The 21556-nt window shown below is 34.4% G+C and overlaps 1 protein-coding gene across 3 annotated transcripts in view; it reads right to left on the bottom strand.

The window, feature by feature from the left end:
* Positions 1-21556, bottom strand: part of LOC150103156 (AP-1 complex subunit gamma-1-like) — a 418791-nt gene that overhangs the window by 243486 nt on the left and 153749 nt on the right. The gene's annotated exons all lie outside the window — the stretch shown is intronic.

Below are 21556 nucleotides of genomic sequence, written 5' to 3'. Positions count from 1 at the left end.
AAATCTATGTCCTCCAAATTCTGTAAACCTTTCTTAATTAAGCTGAGACCGTCTGTTAATTTTGCAATTGTCATGTGCCTTGCTGGTAAAACTGGATCTGAGGTTTTGGTCTCTTCAGCAGCGAAGAGTCTCTAATATCGGAGACTCTTCGCTACTGAAGGGTGTCTCCGATATCGGAGACACCCCAAGAATCTCCGATAATCCTTACAGCATCTAAAACATTAAACTGTTTCCAAAACTCTTTAACAGACAGTTGCTCATTTTGCCTCGTAGCTTCATTCAGACTTGCAAACCAACACCGTGTGCAGTATGCTTTGAATGTTTTTCTTTTCTTGCTAGCTGTAGAAGAATTGGACTTGCTTCTTTTGGGCAACATTATTATTTTTTATGTGATAAAATTTTTATCAAGAACATAACATTAAACAATCGCAAGGTTTGTAGACTATAAAAATCGTGTGTGACTGGAGACCGCGCGAAACACTTCAGTGCTTGTTCACAGCATGTGCGACACTGGCAAATGCGGCCAGCGCCGGAAAGATACGATTAGTGGTGAGGTGTGACAGGAATATGTACATATAACAAACCGCATGACTCCGGATTCGCGTAAGTCAGGGTATGACTGTATTGTGTTGTTTATGTTCCTTTCGTCTGATAGGAATTGTGTGTCCGGTTTCCCCTATATATAAGGTATATTACAGGTGCAATAAATACGGTATACTCCAGGGTGGGCCAGCAGAGGAAGTGGGTCTTTGGACGAGTTGAGTAAGCTTTTTAATTTTGCAAAGGTTTAAAGGTGGCTTTGAGGTTGTATTTTTATAGTATTCTGCTTATTTTGCCTGATGTCCCTTTAATGTAAGGAATGGTTATAGTTTTATTGTAGTCTGGTTTATCCTTATTTTGTATTGAGATCTTGTAGAGAATTTTATTAATAGTGTTTTAGCTGTAACCATTTTTGAGAAAAGTGTTGCTGATAACTTTAAATTCGCCTTTCAGCACTTGTTCATTGGAACAGATCTTCAAAGCCCTGTTTTTAAAGTATTAATGACATCTAGTTTTTGTGTTGGGTGGTGGTAGGAGTTTGTGTATATATTGGCCAGTATGTGTCGGTTTCCAGTAAACAGCGAAGGAAAGACTGCCAGAAGGAAGATTTGTGACAAGTGCATCTAGAAATGGAAGCGTTTTGTTTTTCAATCTCAATTGTGAACTGTAAATATAATAACTATGGTGAAGCTGGCCTTTCTGATCATGCCCTGAACACTTGACATAGAATTGACTGGAAGAGCACCAGTTGTTTACATCACACCAAAACATGGTATGAACGCAAATTTAAGGAAGCCTGTGAGATTCTTATCAACCACCCCAATCTGAACAATAATGATGGTCTAAAAATCCCAAGCATATGAAAGGCACATATTCTATCCACGGAACCTTTCTCTCTAAGAGTTAACTATAAACAGGACTGTAGATAATCCGGAATCTAAAATAACAATTGCAATGTTAAAAAATAGGACATCATTGTTACTGAAAGAAGACTATAAGAAAGAATATTTTCCCATGTTATCTTAAATAGAATTTAGCTTTGATGGTTTCAAAATAATTAATTAATTAGTTTTTTTTTTTCACTAGAGGTCATGCCAGTAGAATAACCGGTGATTAAATCATTGTTTCTTTAGCTTACTGTGTGTAATGTAACTCAGCTTCTCCTTGTATATACTCCAGATGATGATTTTAACATGAAGATCGAAACGTCGGGAAATTAAGAGAGTTATTTATAACTCGGTTGTAAAGTCCATAATTTCTAAAATTATGCTTTGTATTCTTATTTCAACTGCATTACTGTTTTATAAGGAATAAATTGTTCAATCCTTTATTCAAGAAGAATTTATGAAACAATTTTGTGTGTGTGTTTGTTTTCAGGGGACAGTAGAGCAATGAAGGAATATTATGTCAAAAAGATATGACCACCCTCAAGAAAGCATTTTTCACCAAAAAACACAATGGCAGTCGAAAACAGTCATGAACATTATGTACAGCTATTTACAGTCATCCAAAACAGATCTATTATTCCCAACAGGAATTCAGGTGGTAACCTTAACAACTACTGTTCACCTCACCATCTACATTTTACAAATTCCTCTATTGAAAGGTTAGCAAGTATACATGATCTCATACCAACATCAGAAATTGACAAAACTTGACATCCTCCTTTTGATCAGACCTGGCCCAAAATTTTCTTGCCACACTTTGCTGCATTCATTTGCTCTCTCTCTCACCCTCCTGATAACTTACCCTTAGAGACTTTTCAGTCACAATTTGAAATGTTTCTGTAACAATCTAATGGAGTGCTCTCTCTCTCTCTCTTGTGTGTGTCTTATCCAGTTTTAATTTGTGCTCAGGAAATGCTGGTTTGAAATCCAGTAAAGTATCGGCCACTTATAAATTAATTACTTATTCTGTTCTGGTGTTGTTTGTAACCAAAAACACTATGAATAACCACCAACATTAAACCTATTATTAGGTCTAAGTATTACATATTTATTGAAGTTTAGGTTGATTTTTTTAAAATCTGCTTCTAATCCCATAAAAATTCTCTCATGTTTGTATTTACTGCAATGAAGCACAGTAGGTCCCCTCTCCGTTCATTTCTGTGCAGAGCATCAAAGGCATGGTCTGCCAAATGTATACACCTTGAATTGAGAAGGTAGAGTGTTGGTCTTCAGGATAAGAGATAAGGACAGCCAGTTCATATGGGATGACATAGATGAAACTGTTCCCAGCAAGTGTTTTCTGGTGAACTGGGCTTGAACATTCCATATTTGGTCTCAAGAACAGAATTTCAGGAGTAAATAACTCAGCCCATCTGTACTCAGTTTCAAGTTACTTATGCTCATTTTTACAGTATTATAAATAGCTTTCATAAACAGGCTTTAAAATTAATTTTTAAATACAATAATTTTACAATAAAACTTTTTTTTATATGTTCTCATTTTTAATTCATTTATGACTAGTATTACCAAAACTACCATGTGGAAGAACAATGCTGATACAAAGAAAATTTAGATAGTCAATTACACATTTTTAATTACACTTAATATAGTAAAAAATTAACAGAAACACACAAGAAATTAATTATAATAATTTAATAATGCAGGAAATGTACAAGAAATTCAAAAGATGGAGCAACAACAATGGACTGTTGATCCCTTTCACTGATATGAGCAATGTTCTATAGAAACACCACAAGACCAATGGTCATCATCATCATGAGTATCAAGGATTTAGGCGTAGCATGGCCTGTTCTGGCCTTAGAAGTCATTGTTGAATCGTTTAAGAGGACGTCCTGATTTTCTTTTTCCCAATGGCTCGTACTTTAAGGCTTGTTTTAGTAATCTTTCTGTTTTCATTTTTTTCAATGTGTTCCATCCATTTATGTTTATATTTTTTAATTTTCCCTCCACTTTATATTTTTATTACAAGACCAATGGTAATTAAATAAATAAAATGGGATCCCGTTTGTCCAAAGCAAGAATGAAGACAATCAGGATGTTCTGTTGAAAAGTAACTGCAGAAATGTCAATCTACCATTATTCATAATAAGCCTGAAAAACCTGGCTTGGCTCATCATGGAGTGGACACTGACCTCTATCCAAACTCACCTGTTACATCAGTGTTGTTTTAGCAATGCGATTTTTCAACACGAGTGCAGTAGTGCTTTTAGACTGCCCAAATTTAAGTCAGAATGACTATTTATCTATAGCAAAAATTTGGGAATCTCATCCTGATAAATGCCAAGCAGTAACTCCTTCTGCTTTACATTTTTATTACTTTATTTAATTACCATCCATCATATAATGTTTCTCCATCATGGGGTCCACCTCTGTGAAAAGGAATATGCACTGATGATGATGATCTGTTAGATTCACATAAAAAAAAATCTACACCATTAAGTTATTAATTTCATGCCTACATATTTCTATTCATTTGCTTACCATCCCACCTTCCCTTTCATGTTATGCTCAATGGCTTGTCATGCCAAGTAACCTGGCTTCTTAGAAACATGATTACTGTATCTTGATAATGCAATCCTTAAGAAGTTACACAGAAATGTTGAGTATGCATAATGTATGTCATATTATAGTAGTTTTGCTATATCATATATCATTGTGACATGGAATCACTATACAAAATGCAGCCATGTTGTCGCTTCAGTCTCATTTTTAAATCACAGTGACAAGCATGAACAGTGGTTATGAGGTTTGAAATATGGTAAGCTACCATTTATCTAATCCTTCAACATCAGAACAATGAGTTTAGATAATTGAAGTACTATTACATAATGCTCTACAGAGAAGTCAGCTGACATGCAAGAGTTAGTTAATTGAAGGGTTGTTGTTTTGAAGATTGGATAAATAGAAGATTACTGCAGTTGCTGCCTAGACTAGCTAGAGAGCTGAAAGAAAGAAGTAGGAAAGAGGGAAAACTGCCAAGTTGAATTCTGTGATCTCAGAAGATTTTTTAATAGATCTTTATGTACTCTCCAAGGAAGAATAGTGAAATTAATACTTAAGCACAAACAATGCATCAAGCCTTCATATATCAATGAGAATGCTATATGCTCAAAATAACTGAGAGCAAGAAAAATAAATACTCTCCATAAAATAAGAAAAAAATTTACAATGGAATGTTTTCTGTCCGATTAAATGTTATAACTTCTATAGTAAGAACAATAATCTTTATGCCCCACCTCAGGAATTAAAGGAAAATGCTCATCAGAAAAAATTGCTTGCTAAAAGAAGATATATGAAAGCATTACAAAAAAGCAAAATCAGCCGTTTCTTTAATTGAGATTTAAGGAATTTGATAAGTAAGACTGAATGGGTAGATAGCATAAAAGAAGTGATGAGAACAGTAATTCAGATAGTAATATGAGAGAAAATCAAGTACATACCTCTATAATCAAATGAAACTAAAGAAGTTATATTAACTTTTCTTACGTATATTTTCTGGTATCATCCCTCAGAAACAAATGATATGATATATATATATATATATATATATATATATATACACACACACACACACACACACACACACACACATCCCCCCCCCACACCTTTTGAGTAATTTCTAGAATGTTTCTTTGTTTTCAATATGAATTTAAAAGTTAAATATAACAAAAAAAAATATTTACCAATTGTAATTCAACAGAGAATAACTTAATATAGAAGAATCTATCCATGTACATATATATTTATAGTAATTTTTTTTATATAGCTTAAGTGTCATCTTTTGTAATTTTCCTGTTGATTTTGAAGTCAATACATCATTATGAGTATGAATCTAAAATATCCTAACCAACAAAACCAAATATAGATAACTTACTCTCAACAACTGTTTATCAATAAAACTGCCAAAGCTGACAAAATGCACCAATAATTGCACTGGCATAGTTGACAGGAAAGCTCTAAAAAATAACATACCCCATTATACAAATGCATGATTGGTTTCATGAATCAGATTCACAGAGAGAAAAAAAGTGTTCATTTAAATCTTGGAACAGCAGTCCAAAAATACATCAAAACTGTAGCTGGCAAACAAGCAGACAACTTAAAATTCAGACAGTAAAGAACAGCTTGCAAAATTACAGAAAATGAAAATATATATTTTCGCTTAGTTTTATGCTGGTTCACTTAATCAGCTAGAAGAACTGTATGTTTATGTGCTTAATATATTTTAAGGAGATCATTGCAAATGTTTAAAAAATGTGTCATCATTAACAGTTACATTTATTATCATCTAATGCAAAAACCTCTTGAACAATGATATATTGCAACTTAAAGTTTGTAAGAAAAGAGAATCCTATCTACAAATAAGGAGAGCTGCAATGTGAGAAATTTTTGAGAAACGAGAGAGAGAGAGAGAGATGAGGAGCAAGTGAATTACAGTAAAAATTTGCTAATCCAGCACTGAATTAATTATAATGTTCTCAAATGGCTAGCCTGTAGACATAGTAATAACACAGATATTTCCATGTACTTACTTGTTTAGCATGATTAAAATTGTTTGCTATGGCTGACCATTTTTGTGTTAAAAATAATAAACAAAAATGAAGTAACTATACTGCATTAAATACGCTAAAATGTATGAAACCAGAAGAACATTCATTTCTTTAAAGCTTTACACATTCAATTTTTTGGATTATTAATGTTACAAAAGAGACCAAAATACCCCCCCCCCCCCCAAAAAAAAATCCTAGAAGGGCTTGCATACTATATATTATATCTCTAATGACTATCAAATTCACAAAAACCTTCCATTAGAAACAAAGTGTTTTTTGGAAATGTGATTACTATACATAAATCTATCATCCTCTCATATAACAACTTTTTTGTTTTCCAAATAAGAGTAGGCCAGAACTCTTAGCTAATTTTGAAAATCAATACACAGTCAGTCTTCCACTCTTCATCACCAGCATTTGAGTTTATGGCTACTGACAATTGATAGATTACAGGTGACAAGAGTATAGCAGACAACTACAAAAATCACATGTTCCAAACTATCTGAAATAGCAAGAATTCTATGATCAATTTTGTGGGTTGCAAGACTGAAAATACAATTTTCCTAGTAATGAACTACTAACTTGTTAATCAGCTCTTATAAAAAAAAAAAAAAATAAAATAAAAAAAAAATAAAAAAAAAAACCAGGGTTTCTCTGGTTGCAACTAGAATCAAACCTATACAAGTCTTTCTTTGACTCTAGCATTATGTAAGTTACTGCAAGGCTCTGCAGATTACACATAAACTTATAATTACTTTATATTACATGCAGAGTTATACAAGATAAATGTTGAAGATATCTAGAATGACAAACTGATATATTTCAATAAAAGTTTTGTTAATATTTTGAGTTGAAATGCTTCTTTTATTCCCACTTTCCTTTCTATTTCTGCAAGTGTTTATTTCTGCAATAGCAAAATTCATTTCAAAAGTAAATGAAATTCAGCTTGTTTAGTTCATTAAGGTGAATTTTCCTCTCCAACTTTAAAATAAATTTTAAAAAAGTCAAGCAACATTTCTCTGACTTTGAGATTACATGTAGCATTCTAATGCCTTAATCACATGTTAGATTATGTATGTGCAAAGCAGTTTTTAATTCAGAAGTCTTTGTACAATTTGTTTACAGACATGCTATGTAAATTACTGTATACCTCTTAACTTTCAGAACTTTAAGATGAGAATTTTTGTCCATTCCAAACCTGAAAAGTCTTATTTTTATTCAAGCCATACCAATTTAAGATATTTTTGATTCAAGAATTGTCTAAGTGTACAGTTTCTTGCCATATCTTGTTATGAATGCTGAAAATGACAGACACAATATATATAAATTTTTAAATTGATTCTTCAGACAGTACTGTCAATTTCTGAAAAAGCTATACTTTTTACATAAAAAACGACAAAAACACAAAAGGATAAAGGATGCTGTAGAAATGTCAAGAGTTACCATACGAGTTTCTCAAAACATTTTATGATTTGTGTACAAAAGTAGTTAGTGATGGCTGGGAGATAGGCTATGGAATTGAGAATGGCAATGTCCATATTGCTGGTTACTAATCAGTTGATAAGGCTTCAAGTGGTGAAGAAGTCGGATCTTTATCATGATTTTTGAAAAAACTGAATGGAGAGCAACTGGACACTAGTTTGATGGCTGACTTTTTTCATCTATTTTTGGAATGGAATGAATATAGGCTTGTTTCCATGCTTGTAATGGGTAGATGAATGGCAAATAGAAAAAGTGGTGATGTGTTGATTTTGAAATCCAAGTTTTCAGCACAACAAGAGAGATATGATCAAGTTCAGATGACTCATTGGTGTTCTAGCTATTCAGGATTTTCCTAATTTTTGACTACAAGAGGAATGGAGTGAGTATTTTTGGGAATGTGGAAAATGATTTGCCATCGTTATCTATGCAGAAGCGTAGAGAAAAATTATGTCAAGGTCTGTCTCATCTTTAGGTGATGTTGTGGTTACACCATCTGAACAAATAAGAGTTTGGCAAGAAGAGAGAGAAGTTGTTGACAAGGAACTAGAAAGATTCACTGCCATTTTGAAAAGGAAACATTTGGTCATTTCAAAATAATATTAGGATTTCTTGGTGCTTTTTTATTATTATGATAATTTATTACTGCTTTGGAAGTAATAATAACAAATGAGGTTATGGTGTGAGTTACCAAGAGAAGAAATGACATCATCAATACATTTGGAAAGCATACTGATTAAGTAGTAGTAAAGGGTTGTTCCACTGACACTCCATCAGCTCCCTACTAGGCCCTACCTATTACAATGTACTGTAGTAATGCACTACAAATTTACGACCTTTTATAGGTGGACCTGTCGTTAAAAAACTCACAAGATGGCCAGTTATTATATATTGGAAGTAATAATAACAAATGAGGTTATGGTGTGAGTTACCAAGAGAAGAAATGACATCATCAATACATTTGGAAAGCATACTGATTAAGAAGTAGTAAAGGGTTGTTCCACTGACACTCCATCAGCTCCCTACTAGGCCCTACCTATTACAATGTACTGTAGTAATGCACTATAAATTTACGACCTTTTATAGGTGGGACCTGTCGTTAAAAAATTCACAAGGTGGTCAGTTATTGGTTGCAAGAGATGAAAATCTTAATATTGAGTTCTGAGAGGAAAAACTCTGACAACCCTGTATGAGACTGGCTAAGTCACCTTCATCTGAAAATATCTAATAAAGACTTAGTTTCCAGCAAACCCTGACTTTAGGACTCTAAACAATTTTTCACCTTTTATTGGCTACTATCCATAGCAGTTGGTTGTAATTTATATGTATACAGTAATATTTTATTTATTAATTTTTTTCCTTTTGTAAACATGTTGCTCTCCAGCTTAATTTAATTTTGTAACTTAATAGATAACAATAATAGGACTGCAGCTTGATGTAGTAAGGGTTTTTTCTCCCCACCAGAGGTCAGGCCAATAGTTGTAACAGTTGGTCAGTAACTTTAGCATGCCATGTAGATTGTAGTGCAGCTTGTTTCTTTGTATATTGTGTATACCCAAGATGACGACCTTAATGTGAAGGTCGAAACGTCAAGTATTTATTTTGGTTTATATTAATCTAAAGTTTTACTCTAACACGGTGGTTGTTTCCATAATTTTCATTATGTAACCTAATAAAGGCTGTTCACATCTTAGACTTGATTTGAACTGAAGTCCTTCCAAAGAAAGAGAAAGTCAGGTCATCATTTTGACTATTCTATGGAGATACTGTGTTCAGAAGGTGGAGTCAAAACACAATCCTGGTTTATGGAGTGATCCATCCACATAAGCAGACTTGGAGATCATGTTGAGCATAAGTTTAATAAGACACTAAAAACTCAAAGAAAAACATTAGTTGTTTTTCATTTTTTCTTCTTTTCCATAGTTTAATTTCTATTTAAAAAATAAAAACTGTCAATATAGCACAACTTTAATCCTTGTTAAAAACTCCAGAATTCTTTCATTATAATTCAATTCTTGGCATTTTCAGAATTGATCAATATGTTGAATCTTTTGTTTACTGCCAAAATATAATTTATTTTTTTAAAATCAATATGGTAAATAACATGGACTAGCATATCAATCAGATATCACTAACAACTATTCTGAATTTTCATTTTTTTTTTTTAATTTTATTTCATATATGAAACATTCCCTGAACAACCAAAATTATTTATGCTGTATTAAAAACCACTTGAACATGAAAAAACATCTCACTTATATACATAATCAATGAGATATTATTTAATATGAAAATTAATACATGTTCAAATCAATGTGCTAGGGAGATTTCTGGAAATTAATTTTTGCAAGTTTTGGGTACAATTTTTAAAAGTTAACTTTTCTACATGCTTTCTGCAAGATTTAGAAACTGCAGCAGCCAAAACTATTTATCTTTCAGGTAGAAACATCTTTATACTTCTTTACATTTTTTAAAATATGAACTATTTTAACCGAAATAATAAAAACAATAATAATTACTTTGCTCACCAGAGTTATTTGACGGAAAAGCAAGCCATTAATAATTGTAAATTTTATTTCCAGAATAAAGAACTAAATATTTTGTCTTCTACCCTACATAAGTGGGGGAAGCAAGTGAAATTACTTATGAGAGCCATATACAGGGTGTTCGGGATAAATTTGACATATTTATAATTAATTATATTTTTCCGTAAGTTACATGTATTAACACACACTTCTCTTCATTTAAAAGTTTGGACCCTTCTTCATTCATATACAAGATGTCAGAAAGGATGGATAGCTGGAACCCACCTGAATCATGGAAGAGAATAACTTGTATCATGATGATTCGTGCCCGCCATCAAAATAAGGATATTACGACTGCTGCCCAATGCTCCCTGAATACAGTAAAAACAATCAGGCATGAACTAGAGACTTGCAATGGTGACTACGAGGATGTAGCAAGAAGAAAGATCCCTAGCAGACGATCTGATTGCGTTCGTACAGCAGAATTCCTCGCAAATCTGCAGGAACAGGTGTTGAAGAACCCTGGCATTGGAATTCGGGCTTTGTTCGTGGAGTTGCTAACTGTAGTCAAGCCCTGGATAACAAGGGTAGCCAATGGTAGGCCGTATGTATGGCAGCAGGATTCGGCCCCTTGCCACACCTCTGGGAAAAGTCAAAAATGGTTGTCTGAAAATTTCTACGACTTCACCAGTCCAAATGTTTGGCCTCCAAACTCCCCAGACCTTAACCCCATGGATTATTTTGTATGGGGCGCAGTTGAAAAAGACACCAATCGCACTTCCAGTAATACAAAAGCCCAGTTAATGGATAAAATTAAAACAGTTTTTGCGGCCCTTCCCAGGGAGACTGTAGCATCAGCTTGTTCGAGGTTCCGAAGCAGAATTGAAGCTGTGATCGATGCTAATGGTGGTTATTTTGAGTAAATCTTGTTGATAGTATTGTAATTAACTCTGCCTGTAATGTTTTTTTGTCAATTCAATAAATTTAATAGATACAAAGAAGATTTTCTTTTTCCTTACGAAACTGTCAAATTTATCCCGAACACCCTGTATCTAGCTAGGATTTTTTTTTTCTTTCTTTTTTTTTTTTTTTTTTTTTTGTAAAGAGCACCTAAACACAGAATGGTTCTGTGTAATTAGACAAATTGTCACTTACAAAACAACTAATCTTTTTATTCCATTAAATATAGAAAACCAGATTTCTTGTTCAGAATCAAACATAAATTCATCTCATCTCATCTGCCTTATACCCTCTTTTACCTTGTGGTGTCGAGGGTCCACTGATCATCGGACCTCACTCCGTTTACAGGATAAGGTGGTCAGCCTTATGCCCCGGTGTATCCTATGGTCTGTAGTGTTGAGTTCTCAGGGCCAGTTTGCCTGCTTTGCAGGATGAAAAACCCCAGAATAAACTGGGGAAAAACCCTGCTGTCCACGCCCAAGACTGGCTAACTTGGCTATGGCTGAGGAAGATCCTTCAGCTCCTCACGTCACCGACGGGAATCGAACCTAGGACACTCCTTCCCCAGCCATGTGGTTGCGAAGTGCATAACCACTAGGCTAACCGCGCGGACTTAAATTCATTTTAATTTATAATTTCTATTAAAGATGAATAGTTACAGTTGTTGCAGCTTATAATTCTTGGAAATAATGTAGAGCAACGACTGAAAATGTGCTTCAAAATTCTCAAAGAAAAAAAAATAACACTTTACAGAGTAATACTAATTTCAACATAATCAGACGTATTCTAAAATGAAAATGATGTAACATCTCAATAATCACTAGAATAAGAATATTCCTTTTCCATTAAAATATTTATTAGAGCAGTCTACTGAAAAGAGGATCACTTCCCCTCCCCCCTTTAAAACATGTCTCTATAAACTACTTTCAAATAATGCTAGTTGTAACGAGGACAAGGTAAGATCCCATCTAAATCTAAATTCTAAATCTGTGCTGTATGCAGGACTGTACTTACACTTTTCCCGAGGTGGGAAGGGTCCATGGCTAGTGCTCCAGGGTCCTCCCTCATTGTTTGGGACCCCAGTTATCACCTCGTGTACCTGTGCATAAATACAGCCCTGGCTGTACGCTTAGTATGCAGCATGACGAATGCATGTGTGTATGGGGGGGGGGAATAACTAAGGCAATCATTATTAGAACTATGCTTTGTTGTTTGGACCTTTTAATAACACTGAAAATATTTCAGTACTCAAAATTCACAAATATTTAGTTAGAAGATTACTGATTGCTTTATTTATTAATCAGAAACACCTTTTCTAGACTAACTGAAACCAAAATTTTTAAGTCCCAATTTTTTCTTTCTTTTTTTAATTCTACTATAATGAACACTTTTTCTACCTAACATTCTGTTAAATAAGAGAAGAGATTTTAATAGTAAACAAATCACAAAACAGTTATTAGTTATTGTTTCTCCTAAACTTCATCCAATTAACACACACACACAATATTCATATATCGCACATCTGGCAGTAATAACTCACTTGACCATGTAATACATTACTCCCATTTTGGATGGACACATTTTACACATTTGTTAATACATAACACATCAATTTTCCATTCCCCTCCCAATTTAGTAGAATTTTCATATAAAACTAATACTATAAATACACATTTGTGTATTTATAGTACAAAAAAATCTCAAAAGTGATATTTTCTTATTGAGTTATACATATACTGCTTGGAAAGAAGTCAATGGATGCCCCCATGGGCAAGGTGCATTGTGCCATAGAACGAATCAGGTGTTTGTAGCTGGTAAAAATTGGAGGAATATGATGCTTTCAAGTCAGTGCAACTTTCTGGGTAAAATGGCTGTGAGAAGGGAACTGATGGAGTTTGAAAGACGTATTGTGATAGGATGCCATGTTGTAGACCTATCTGTTCAGCAAATTGTTAACAAATAGAGCCATCCCAGGTCAACAATCAGTGATGCCATACTAAGATGGAAGTGCAGGGAGTCAATTGAAAGTGCTACCTGCAGTGGATGACCCACCACATTCATCAAATGCGACTGTAGGGTGCTATGAAGGATAACATGTAAAAATGCCATTAGTTGAATGTGGAGTTCCCGGCATTGACTATAACATGAATCTGCACAAAAACATTCAGAAGCAAGGCTCACAACATGAGTTTCCATGGTAGGGCTGCAATATGCAAGCCCCACATTACCTGTTACTAACATGTAGTGTTGTCTTCAGTGGTGCAAAGAGCAAGTAAGATGTGGAAGCTTGGAAAGCTGTGTTATGGAGCAACAAATCATGCTATGCCCTCTATCAAGCAGATGGACTTTGGTGTGGATGTGGCGGATTTCTGGTAAATGTCTCCTACCAGAGTGCATAACTCCAGCTATGAAATTCGGAGGTGGTGAGATGGTATGATCCTGTTTTTCCTGGTATGGCCTCAATGTTTATGGTGCACTGATCATTGAACTCCAAGAGGTATCTAAATATTCTGGAATATTCAAATATGTGGGCATAAATGTCACCACACTTGACTGGCCTCCACAGAGCCCTGATCTCAACCCTACTGAACATCTGTGGGATGAAGTGGAGCACCAAGTAAGGTCAAGGGACATCCACTCCACAACAGTCCAGGACCTCATTATATGCTTACAACAAAAAGAACGGCCCAAAATTCCCACTGATTGTTATTGTATGCTTGTGGAAAGTATGGATACACCCCATAAAATTGCTGAAGTCATCACAGTGAAAGGAGGTCCTACATCTTATTAAGGTGAACACCATGGCTCTTTGTTCCTCACACTATGGTGTCCATTGACTTTTTTCCAAGCAGTATGTATATATAAACACACACACACCATTTGTTTTTAAAAATTTTATGTTTTTAAAAATTTTTCTGTGCCAAGTGAAGTATATATGAATACCTAATGATAATTCGTTATTCCTTCCATGAAATAATCAGATACAAGTAACCCTTGTATAGCACAAATACTTAGGTTCCTATAAAATCTTGTAATGTGAAAGCATATTGGGACTAAGAACTAGTACATAAAGAGGGAAATGGAGGGGGGGGGGGGAGTCACATTCCAAGAGCTATCAAAAATAGGCCATTTATAACTTTCAGAATTATTAAATTTTTAATTGGAATTTAATAATTCTGATTAAAAATAGTCATAACTGAACAAACATCTTACAAACCGTGATACATATATGTCAGATTAATATATACAATCATTTAATTTTCTTCCTCCTCATCACTGCTAAACACAATCAAATGGGGATGTTTTGTTTTCTCTGTTGCAGAATATCTTCACCTTCTGAACTTTCTTTTGCAGAATCTAGATTTCATGCATCTTCTACTCCATTTAGTCAATAATTCTGTGTCTGTTTGCATTTGCTTGATAGATCTTTGTAAATTTCATGATATGAAGCAAAGTATTTTTGAAGTTCCTTTTGAACTTTGTGCTCCTTCCAGTCAAAGGATCTACACCCAAAAAATAAGATTCTAATTGCTCGGTTAAGTTCATGCTTTCCCATATGATTTTAATGTAAAGTTTGGAACTTCAGAATTTTCATCATTTTATCATCCTTGGAACTGATTTCATTTCCCTCCAATGCTATTTCCACCAAATCCACTTTGCCAGCCTTTTTTTTTTACTATTAGTCATTCTTAAAATGTCTTCAGTAGTCATATTCAAAAGCTCATTTAGACTTCATTTAAACTTATTAGAATGTATGATACCAGGCAACATGGTTTTGTGAAGGATAGGTCTTGCCTTACTATGCTTACTTTTCATAATAATGTGACACTGGAATTATATAAAGGAAATGGCTACTCAGTGATACTGCTGAACTTTGCAAAGGCATTATACAAGATTCCACATAGAACTTAGTTGCATAAACTGGAGCAAATGGGGATGGATATGAATCTGGTGATTTAGATTAGAGGGTGGCTGATGGGCAGATATCAAAATAGTTTACGGAGGAGTTGAGTACAGGTGAATGCAGGCAACTAGTGATACTACAGACATCAGTACTTTGTCCTCTGTTGTTTAAATTTGCATATCAATGATATAAAGAATGATTTGATTGAAACAGTCAGTTTCAATCAAATTTTCCCACCAGTTTTTCATCATTTTCCAATGATGAAAAACTGGTGGGAGTGATAGTAAATGATGGTGATGTAGAGATGCTGAAGATAACTAATAGCCTACTTTTCCTACCATGTAATCTGGGCAAAGGTAAATGGCTGCCAGTTTAATATGGCCAAGTATAACGTAATGCACTGTGGAAAGAATACAGAGGCTGTGTAGTATATACTGATGGAAATGCAACAAACTGATGAGGCCAGGGATTTAGGATAGAGGTGATTGTGAACAGGGAGTTGAAGGTTTGAGGGCATATTACAAAGATAATTATTGCAAGGTAGCTAAATACAGCACATTAGATTACATGTTGTTGAAGAGCAGCAGGGATAGAAAGGTTATTGTTCCCCTTTATAAGGCTTTAACAAGACCACATCTGGTCATAATAAATTTAGTTTAATCCTTTATCCAAGTGTAAGCAAACAAAGTTTGTGCCTGAAAGTATCTTCAGGACTGGGGTAAGGTGGTACAACACTAGGACACTCCTTGCAAAGGTGGAGCAGGCTACCAACACTCCTATCTCAGTAACTCCCATAATGCAAAACACATCTCCTTGCGGATATGTCTAATGTTATGCATTAAGGGAAGGGCCACAACCCAGACCGGTTTCGACCTTTATTGAGGTCTCTTCAGTGGGAGCCAGGCCCAAGTGGAGATACCAGGCAGAAGCATTAGCAGGTCATCTCTACCTGTAGGAGTTGCCAAATGGTGTGCCACTCTTTTTTAATAAATTACTCTGGATTTAGAGAAAGATGTTGAAAGTTTATTTTTCACTTGGTTAGAGTATAATAAATTTAGTTTAATCCTTGATCCAAGTGTGAGCAAACAAAGTTTGCGCCTGAAAGTATCTTCAGGACTGGGGTAAGGTGGTACAACACCAGGGCATTCCTGATGACCTGCTAATGCTTCTGCCTGGTATCTCCACTTGGGCCTGGCTCCCACTGAAGAGACCTCAATAAAGGTCGAAACTAGTCTGGGTTGTGGCCCTTCCCTTAATGCATAACATTAGACATATCCGCAAGGAGATGTGTTTTGCATTATGGGAGTTACTGAGATAGGAGTGTCGGTAGCCTGCTCCACCTTTGCAATGAGTGCCCTGGTGTTGTACCACCTTACCCCAGTCCTGAAGATGCTTTCAGGTGCAAACTTTGTTTGCTCACACTTGGATAAAGGATTAAACTAAATTTATTATACTCTAACCAAGTGAAAAATAAACTTTCCACATCTGGTCACTTGGATTCTGTGGGAATGAAGTGGTGGAGAGGATCCAGAGACAAGCAACAAAGATTGTGGCAAGTCTATGGACTGATCCTATGAGAATAGTTTGAAGATCTCTAGGCTTCGACAACTAGCTGATAGGCAAAAAAGAAGCTACATGAGAGAAGCGTATAGTTATTGAAGAGGTTTTACAGAACTGACACCGAAGACTCTTTTTCCAGTACATGGCAGAAAGGTAGAGAACAAGGGGGGGGGGGGGGGGGTCACCTATGGAAATTGTGTAAGCGTGTAGTTGTTAAGACTAGATTTTTTGCTTGGAGAGTGATGAATGGGTGAAATGAATTGCCAGAGATGGTTGAGAGTGCTTTGTCAGTGAATGAGTTTAAGGAGAAGAATGATAGGTATTGTGTGAATAATGGCTAGTGTATGAATAATGAATCTTCTGACTCCGTGGAGATACCTGTATAATAATGAAAAATTTTACTAAAAGAGACAGAAGTGCATTTTGAAAACATGCGAGTAAAATATTCTTTTATTGTATTATTGTAATTTTTAAGGTAAATTTTGTGATAAAAAGGGATAACTCTGTAAGTATACCCAGTTTTCTAATAAAAATAATTACCTAGCTTTATCAAAATATTAACTACTCACCAGAATGGACAAAGTTTCTTCTAAAAATGTGCATATAATATTTATGAGTGAACTGTAAATGCATATCAGTTGGTAGTATAAGTAATAGAAGAAACAGATGTGAGGATGTTTAGTGTGATAAAGAGATTAACAATACAAAATAGACAACTGGGTACTGTTACAAACCAGGATCATCTGAAGATGACTGAACAGCATAAACAGAAAATTCTTGTGAATAAAAGGAAGTCTATCATTGCAGTGATTTCAACTATAGAGATGTAGACTGGAGGGATTAGAAAACATGCAAGACAAGGGAAAATGAATTAAGGATTACTCAAGGATAACTATTTAAAGCCACAATGATGGAAGGGGAATGCAGTACAAGAACATTGAATCTAGTAATATCATCTCAGAATTTGTCTATAAAAAAGTTGACCATTATGCTTCCAAATGATGACAATAATCAAGAAGTTTTTTCTTGGGATGTGAAAATGTGTAACAACTTACATTAAGTCATACGTGGAACTATAAAGAACTATTCTACCATGCAGCATTATAAGCTGCATAGTAGAGGAATCAATAGTGCATGGGAATTATTCAAAGAGTAATTAAAAAGATAATAGTTAGTTAGAATTAATTGCATAAGAGTTAAATGGATGAATAAATAAAGTAAAATATACAAAAAAAAGGAGGATGTTGTGGATTTGTTTGTGAGCAGAGTGATGATAAGACTAGAGATTTTTTGTGACTTCTACCACTTCCCTAGTGACACTAAGGAAGTGCTAGTGAGGAAGGTGGTACCACATTATGAAAAGAAGGTTTTCTAATCTGGTCAGAAAAAATGCATAGCAAGTAAATGAAAAAATGATCATGAAAGAATAACTTCGATGAATGCAAAAGGTCAGATGCACAAGAAATGGTTGAGTTCTTAAGTGATACCTTCATTAGGTCGTTCAGATGCTGGGGAAAAACTGGACAAGAGAATAGTAATAGATGAGTTAGAAGCTTTAAAGGTGTTACAAGAGATTGATTCAAAGACAGCAGTTGGACTAGAAAGGAAATCAGCATAGGTGCTGAAGAAATATGCAAAACAATTAGCAATGCCTCTAATGTGGTTATTCAACTTCAGTTTGAGCATATGCAATAATGAGTGAAAGGAGAACAAGATAATTCTATTATACAAGGATGGAGCTAAGACCTATGCAGCAAATTATATGCTAATTAGTTTTTCTGGTATGGTCATCAAAGTATTGGAAATTTTGATCAGGAATCACACTAAGTTAGGTAGATCACACTGGGATCCTGTGTACAGGAGAGTATGGTTTCTGTTAAACAGAGGTCTTGCTTTAACAATCAATTCACATTCAATAGTACAGTGACAGCACAACTGGATAACGTAAATGGATATACTAACAGGAATGCAAAGCAAAAATGACATCTTAAATTTCCTTATAATTCTAAATTTTCAGAGGCACAATTATCACTTCTTGTACATTTTCTTCTCATTTAGAGAATTAATATGATTTTAATAATAAAATAACACTAAAATGCTGTGGTCATTTTAACATTAAAATAGTTGAAGAGCTTCGATCAAGAACAACAGAAAGAGCGTCAGCAAAATTATGCTCCAGATTTTGAAATATATCCCTTTCCCACATATATATGTACATAAAGTAACACTGTTAAGCAAAAGTGTCTCAACAAGAATATAGAATTTATTTTCTCTGATATAAAAGCTTCCTCAAGGGCTCACTTTAATGAGTATGGGAGTGGAGAACCCGAGATACCTGATACTGGACCATACCTTATTTCATGTAATATACATCTGTTATATTATCTATAGGATGGTCCGAACTCTTATTTCTTTCTTTCCTTTTTTCTTGTTCCTTTTCCCCAATGCTATAGAGTAATCGAGGGCTAGGGGTGAATCTTTCTATGTTTCTACTTTTTTCATTTCTTCATGCATAGAAGGCAATGGGAAACCACTATGCTTCTACTTTCCCCTAGTTCAGATGAGCAGCAAGGATCAAAATGACGAGTGATGCACAGTTCAGGATGGGACACCTGGGTCCAGAACTGTGCAATTGGCTACCAGGGAGGTCACTTATTCCAGCATGGATATTGACAAGATTGCATGTCAGTCATATGAATCATCTTTACTAAAGCCTGTGGGAGGTTGAGAAGAGGAAAAAGGAAAATATACATATGGAAAAGAGACTAAAGGTAAATTTCACATTGGATCTTGGAATGTGATTACCTTACTTCAAACTGGAAGATTGGAGATTGTAAAGATGGAGATGCTAAGATTGAAAATAGATGTTCTGGGAATGGCTGAGGTGAGATGGAAAGGAAAAGGAGATTTTAGAACAGAGGACGAAATGAGAATAATTTACTCAGGAGGGGAAGAGCAACATCAAGCAGGTGTTGGTATAATATTGAATAAATGAGTGGCAGGATGCATGGAAGGCTACTGGCAAATCTCAGACAGAGTTTTGGTGATAAAGATGAAAGCAAAACCAAGAAATATTCTACTTATTCAGATATATTTACCTACTTGTGATTATGAGGATGAGAAGGTAGAGAGAGTTTATGGTGATATAGAACAGGGTTTGAAATGTAAAGAAACAAAAGATATAATTATAATACAGGGCAATATGAATGCAAAAATCGGAAGGGAGGAAGATATTGTTGGGCTATATGGATTGGGAGTGAGAAATGAAAGAGGAGATATGCTGTTGGATTTCTGTAGAAAACATGATTTGGCAATTATGAACACTTGGTTTAAGAAATATCCAAGAAAATTGTATACGTGGAAAGCCCCAGGGGAGGATATAAATAGTAGAAGAAATCAGATAGATTATGTTTTGATAAACAAAAGATATAGAAACATTATAAAAGATGTGACAACATATCCTGGAGTAGACTCTAATACAGATCATATATTGTTATCAACTAAGATGAAAATTAATCTAAAAAAAGTAACTACAAGGAAACAAAACAAATCATGGAACACAGGGCAGCTGAAAATACCAAATACTTCAAATAAATTTGCAAAGAAAGTAGAGGAAGAAATGAATGAGAGAAATATAGAAGAAAGTGATGATGTAAGTGAAAAATGAGAGATTCTGAAGGAAAGCATAATTACTGCTACAGAATTACATTTAGCCAAAAAAGAAGAAGAAAGAGAGAAAAGAAAGAAACCATGGAAGATGGAAAATATTTTGAGGAAAATAACACAAAGAAGAAAGTTAGTTAATAGTAAAACAGAGGAGAAAAAAAGCAGTATATAAGACTTGAATAGGGAGTTAAAAGAGAGATAAGAAGGAAAAAGGAAGAGAAGTTAGATAAAATAAGTAAAGATACAACAGCAAAGGCAGAAAGAAATGACATAAAATGTGTTTATAAAAACATTAATATGATGACAGGAAGAAGAAAGATAAAAGACTGGAGCAGTCAAGAATTAAAGAGGTGAAATTCTGATAGAAAAAGAGAAGATATTACAGAGATGGGAAGAATATGTAAGTAAACTTTATGAAGACAGAGAAAGAGGAAAAATTCAAATGAAAGAGCATAGTGGGCAGAGGCTGTACATCATGAGGGAGGAATTGAAATAGCAATTCAAAAGATGAAAGAAGGAAAATCCCCTGGAATAGATGGTATACAGATAGAACTTATAAGGAATATAAGTGAAAAAGGTATGGAAGTGTTATTGCAAAGTATTAACAGAATTTATGAGGGACAAGAATTACCAGAGGAGTTTAGAAGATCAATTTTTATCCCCAATCCAAAAAAGACGAGAGTTTTAGACTGAACAATTTTAGAACAATAAGTCTTATAACTTACACAGCAAAAATTCTGGAACAAATAATTTTGGAGAGAATTAAGAGTAAAATAGAAAAAGAAATGAATGAGAAACAGTTTAGATTCCGAACCAACAGAGGAACTAGAGAGGCTATAACATGTCTAAGAATTATTGGGGAGAAAACAATAAACCATGGTGGAAAGTTGTTTTGGGGATTTCTAGACTTTGAAAAGGCATTTGATACAGTGAAACATAAAAGGCTTTTTGACATTCTAGAAAATACTGACATTGACTTTTAATGACTTGGAAATTATAAAGAGATTATATTGGACACGAATAGTGTCAGTATGTGTAAATAAAGAGGAAACAGGAGCATTCCTGGTGGAGAGAGGAGTTACACAAGGATTCAAGTTATCATCATTATTGTTTAACCTTTATAGTGAACAGATGCTTAGAGAGGCACTTGAGGATGTAGAATAAGGAATAAAAATAAATGGAAGAATCATTAATAATTTAAGATATGCGATGGTGTAGTGGTGATGGCAGAAAGTGAAAATGGATTACAACAAATTGTTCAAAGAATTTGAAAACTCCTGTAAAGAATATGGACTAAGGATTAACACAAAGAAGACCAAGATAATGATAATGAGCAGAAAAATAGATGTGGAGGAAAGATTTCAATATTTAGGTAGTTGGATCTCAGAGAAAGGAACTTCAGAG

The sequence above is a fragment of the Typopeltis vanoorti genome, chromosome 9, assembly GCF_054136105.1.
Source record: "Typopeltis vanoorti isolate ZY-2024b chromosome 9, IOZ_Tvanoo_1.0, whole genome shotgun sequence".
Taxonomy (NCBI): Eukaryota; Metazoa; Arthropoda; class Arachnida; order Uropygi; family Thelyphonidae; genus Typopeltis; species Typopeltis vanoorti.
Note: the sequence above shows the minus strand (reverse complement) of the source record. Positions and strands in the feature narration are given on the sequence as shown.